Raw genomic sequence first — 6,176 nt, 5'->3', positions numbered from 1 at the left:
TAGAAATTGTAGAAGACTCCTCAAAAAGACTCAAAGGGATTTTCTTAGAATATTCGAAAGAATTCTCAAAACATAACTCTCAACTCTACCTTGAATTTGAATTATGAGTTCAAGATTATGATCATGTTAGGAATGAATTTTTTTTATGTTTTCGGGAGGTTTAAATGTACCTTAGAGTGTTGAAAACAACTATAAAACATAGGTACATTACCAAGGAACATGTATGAAAAAGTGGGGAGTGAATGGGAAGGATTGGCGTCCTTGGCACTCTTATAGGCGCAGGGCGCCAGCCTTCAGACTTCAGAGGGGCCTGTTGGGCGCTCTGCAAGGTGTGCCGCCCCAAGGGGAAAACTTCAGAACCCCTGTTGGGGCGCGCTGGCTGGCGCGTTTCCCATGAAAATTTGACTTTTCTCCTTAGTTTCTCCAACTCTAAACCCTCTTAACATCCAAGGTTCTTTCCCCAAACACTCATAATCATTAAAACCCTCAATATACAATAGATTCAACTCAGAATTCCATCCAGGAACATGCACAAAACCAACAAGAAACTTCAACAACACAACCACAAACTTCAACCAACACAACCACAAACTTCAACAAGAACAACCACAAGAATTCAACAACACAACCAATCTTTTCTCGGAATTAAAAAGAGTTTGACGTGTGGGGGAATGAGCCAACCCAACACAATGATCTCACATACCTTAATAGGGATCACCCCCGACGAAATCCACGACGATCTCTATGAACCTTGCTTCTTCTTCTCCTTCTCCTCTTCTTCTCCTCTTCTCTCAAGACCCTAACCCTCACTCTCACTCTTTTAAAAAAAAGGAAAAACTGATCTTAAAATCAGCTTGGACCCTTTAAATAACCAAAAGAATTGGTTAGGGAAAAGACCAAAATACCCTTAAAATTTCGGATGAACTGCCCTGTGCCAACAGCCCAACTTCCAAAGGGCATAACTCACTCATACGAACTCGGAATCGAGCAAACTTGGCGGCGTTTGGAAATATCGTTCCAAGAAGCTTTTCCAAAACATAACTGGAAATACACCTAACTCATCCTGAGATAGGAATTATGACTGTTCAAAGTTGACCAAAAACTCACTTTTTCCCCATACTTAACCAAATTTTCCAGATTTTTGAATTCTTTCCAAAAATTACTATTTCCAATTCCAAGCTTCTTCATAGTTATTTTCAAAATGCCGGATGTTACAATAAGATGGCTCACTGGAATTAGGTATGGGTCCTTCCCTTTCATCTATTTGGGATGCCCTATTTTTAATGGAAGGAAAAAGAAATCACACTTTGAGAGTTTAGTCAAGAAGGTAATGAAGAGATTAAGCTCCTGGCAGACAAGCTCTTGCCTTTGGTGGAAGATACATTCTGATAGCCCATGTATTGCAAACAATGCCTGTTTATTTATTGTTTGCCATGAACCCCCCCAAAAGTGTAATTGATCAGTTGCATAAAAAATTTGCAAGATTCTTCTGGGGTAATGCAACTGGAGCCAGAAAAAAACATTAGGTATCATGGGATAAAATGTGCTACCCAAAGGAGGAGGGAGGTTTGGGTTTCAGGTCATTATATGATATATCCAAAGCTTTATTTGAAAAGCTATGGTGGAACTTTAGAACAACTACATCCTCTCCCTGGGGAAGTTTCATGTGGAATAAATACTGCAAAAAACTTCATCCAATTTTGGCTAAAGGACAGGGAACATCACATGTGTGGAGAAAGATGACTGCTATTAGGGAAGAGGTGGAGCATAACATTTGGTGGCAGCTAAAGGAGGGAAAATCTAGTTTTTGGTTTGATAACTGGACCAAACAAGGAGCACTCTATTATGTAGAAGGAGATACTGCAGTAAATGAAGAACTGGAGGTAAGGTCTTTCAGTAGACATAGAACCTGGGACATAGAAGGTCTGAGGAGGGTACTGTCTGAAGAGATGATTGTATATATTGTGAATCATATTAAGCCTCCAGAAGATAACCACAACAATGATGCAGCTTGGTGGATGGGTAATTCACAAGGATTTCTCACAGTCAACTCAGCCTGGAAGTTAGTGAGGCACAGAAAAGAAAGAAGAAGGGACTTTGATTTCATATGGACAAGGGGATTGCCATTGAAAATCAATTTCTTTGTTTGGAGGCTATGGCTTAGTAGAATTTCCACTGATGACAATCTGAAAAAAATGAAAATTTAGATTGTCTCAAGATGTTGGTGTTGTGAAGTAAAGGCAGAAGAAACCATGACATATGTTTTCCTAACAGCCCCCATAACCAAGAGGTTATGGAGGCATTTTGCTATTTTTGCAGGTATAAATATGGAGGACATGCACTTACAACAACTTATTATTCAATGGTGGAGTCTAGATGCCAATCCTAAACTTCAGCTATTGTATAGAGCAGTCCCAACAATCATTATGTCGACAATATGGAGAAGGGGAAACAACTTGAAACATGAAAAAACTGTTACATTTGAAAACATGGTGGAGCAGGTAGAAGAGATGTTGAGGAAGCTAGTAAAAGGAGTGTATCCTTGGATAAGACCAGAAAAAGCAAATTGGCCACACCTAATAGCAAAATTGCAGAACTATAAGCCCAAGATATATCATCACAGTGTAGTTTGGCAAAAGCCAGAGAGAGACAAAGTAAAATGCAACACAGATGGTGCAAGTAAAGGTAACCCTGGGGAACACAGAGGCTGAATCAATGGAAATCTTGGAGGCTTTGCAGTACTACATGGGGAAGGAACTGATGGGAGTCATAGTCGAAACAGATTCGTTGAGCCTAAAAAGGATGATTGAAAAACAGTGGAAAGTACCATGGGAGCTGGTAGAAAGGATTGAGGAAATAAGAGTTCTTGTACACAAGCTACAAGCTTCATTAACTCATACATTTAGAGAAGGAAATTGTGTAGCAGACTTTTTAGCAAATGAGGTGGTTGAATCACAAAGTATAAAGGAATACAACACCTTTCAGGAGCTACCAAGTTCAATCAGAAGACATATTAATTTAGATAAAGCACAGGTACCAAACATCAGATTCAAGACGAAGAATCATAACACCAACATATTGATAATGAGGAAGAAAAAAAATAAATAATCAAGAATAAGGGAAGCATAGATACAACGATGTGAGAATAACATTGAACAAGAATTGTAAACATCGAGAAAGTGACAAGAGAAATATTACATCTGTGTTACAGAAAGTTAGGACTATAATTTCCAGCTACCAAACTCCCCATCAAGTCGGGTCGCGGAGCTTTAGAGTTATCCAGTACACAATGAAGCGAAATAGAGAGGGCAGGCTCAATGACTTACAAGATTAGAGGGAGCGGAGCATACACTAACGACCAATTGGACAGAATCTCGACCATCTGAGGAGAAAAGAGAAAAAGGAAGATATATGTCAATAATATATAGGATAGAAACGATAAGGAAGAAGAGGATTGAGTCGTACCAGGAGCTAGATAGTAGATCAACAGAGCAACTAAATTGGTGGAGCAACCATGAGAGAAGAATATTAAAATTCAACCTGCAAATACACTTATGATGAAGAGAGAGTAAGCTTCAAGACAAGAGTACTTCAGCTGGAGGAAGTACAACATTGGAATAGACTAGGAAAAACTTTTAGAAACTTTTCACCTTTTTCTTTTCAGCCAGGTCTTTTTGCTGGACTTTGGTCATTTTGTTTTCTTTGTTTCTTGCTTTTTTTTTCTTTTTTTTTTGTAGTGGGCCATGCCTATTTAGCTTATGAATAAAAGGGTCTACAGACTAAAAATTCACTTAAAAATAAAAATAAAATTACCAAAACATATATTATCACTAAATATATTTAAATATTTGAATTCCGATTGTCAAAACCCTAAAAAAACCAAAGAATTAATAAAAAAAAATCTTAACACGGAACTGGTTAATAACATAAACAACATATATTATACCATTAATTAAATAACTAAACGACTCATAGTACTCACAACGTAACCATCAAGTTTTCAATTACAAAAAAGAATTAAAAAATACCAATTAAATATTAAATTATCACTAATACCTTATGCGTCCCAACGTCCTTTATAGTGAATTAGGATTAAATAAAGTGGACCAGAAATGAACAGAAAGAGAGTTCTATATTTGTTAAGAAACCTTTTGTTGATAAGAGAGAATATTTATAACCAAGTTGAGCAAATCATGGAAGATAAAAGATTTGAGAAATATTGGCAAATTGTGGAGTCACTAATCAGCCGTTTTTTTTTAATACTTTTTTACTTTTTTTTAATAGTAAAACATAACTTTGAAAAAAAAATATTGTTATATAGGCGGGAAAAAAATATAGCTATATAGTGGTAATTAAGGTACTTAATTTTTATAGTTAAGTTTTTTCCCTTTAAGTTCAGGTTTTCGGCTTACTACAAAATTTCTAAAATTTAAATTTTAAGTTCTAACTTGCAGTAATTCCTAACTGTTTTAATCCTGTATTACCACCTAGTAAATACGATTGAGAAATTAGTAGTATATAATTTATTTGAACGTCAGTTGCTTCTTATTAATCTAATAAAAAAACTTCTTTGAAATGCCAATTTGGAAATACTTTCGAGAAAGTAATAAGTAAGTGAAAGATATACATGAACAAACTAAAACAAGGAAATAAAACATATGATTTTGTCAATGATATGAACATTTAATTTTTGCAGACTTTCAAATAATAACTTGGTTGGATAATTCGAATGATTTTTTACACTTACTGAAATTTGTTTGCTTCATGTTGTTAACTGATTTGTTACGACTTTGCTTCTTAGAATTTGTTTTTGTAATGACCCGGAAGATCATTTTTGGTAATTTTGAAGTATTCGTTGACTTTAGTTAATTAGTTGATGGGTAATTCTGAATAATTGACTTAATCAATAGTTAATGGGTTAAAATGATCATTTATTTAAGACCCTATACCATTTGTACAATATAATTAAATTAAATTAGTGAAATTTACCACTTTGAATTATACCTAATTATTTTATTTAGAAACTAAAAGGAGATGGGGGAACAACAAAGGAGACGTGCTTCAGGCGGCGAGTAAGAAACAATCTGAAACTTGTGATATTTATATACTTAATGCTTGAAAAATGTTCACTGTTAATATTATTATTTAATGAAAGTTGATAGGTATTTGAAAATTTAGCATGTTTTGACCGTGTAGCATGTAATATTTTGGGTTTGGGTGGGGACGAACTGATAAGAACTTTGATTTTTGTTTGTTAGGGAAAGGGTTCCAGGGAATTGAATCACTGACGAGTAGGAAATCATTAGAATCATGAATTATAGATGGGGATTTACATGAAAAAGGGCAAAGATTTTGACAGTGCGGTCACGATGTTGCCACCACTGATTTGTTTTTGTAACAGTGGCTTCGAAATTAATAATATTAGTCGTTTATTATATTATAAATTCAGTTTTAAATATATTGAGATATATAATTAATTATTAGGTGTATGATATTATGAAAATATCATTTGAATTAGGATATTGGGAAAACTGAATTTAACCCTAGACTTGAAACTTGAAAAATATGATAGTTGAAATATTAATTGGCATCAAAATTTACGAACTTGATTATATTGGGTGAATTTTTGGGTCAAAGCTAAAAACTTAGTAATATGAGTGTTGTTAGTTTTGAAGTCTTATTGTGGTTATTGATTTGAATAGATTGTATTGATTTGAAAGTAAAACGAAAGAGGAAGGCTCAAGTACCGGAGTGATTGCTCTATTGTTTGAGGCAAGTGGATTTCTAAACCCTTGTTAACCGTATGGAATTCGTGTATTTCCTTGTAATATGTGTTTGGGGGTAATGAGACATGGTGATGGGTTGACTTGTCCAAATTGATTAATTCTAAAGATGAAAATGGGGTAATAAAAGGCAATATGATTAATTGTTTGTGTGTGATGTGTTGAGAATAGTTTGAAAGACTTGTTGAATCATTGTTGATGTTGTATCATGATTGTGTTGTTGTGAATTGTGCAATGTTATGAAAATGGTCATCTCCTCATTATTTGTGTGAACATGTCATTTGCATTGTTTTGAGACATGATTGTGACAAGTGTTATGTGAATTGAGAAAGAATGAGAAATTAAAGAGGATGTACCATTTCGAGGGACGTATCACGCGCCGCGATGGATACT

This window comes from Solanum tuberosum, unplaced genomic scaffold, assembly GCF_000226075.1.
Source record: "Solanum tuberosum cultivar DM 1-3 516 R44 unplaced genomic scaffold, SolTub_3.0 scf00012, whole genome shotgun sequence".
NCBI lineage: Eukaryota > Viridiplantae > Streptophyta > Magnoliopsida > Solanales > Solanaceae > Solanum > Solanum tuberosum.
The sequence above is the reverse complement of the archived record's forward strand: the minus strand, read 5'-3'. Positions refer to the sequence as shown.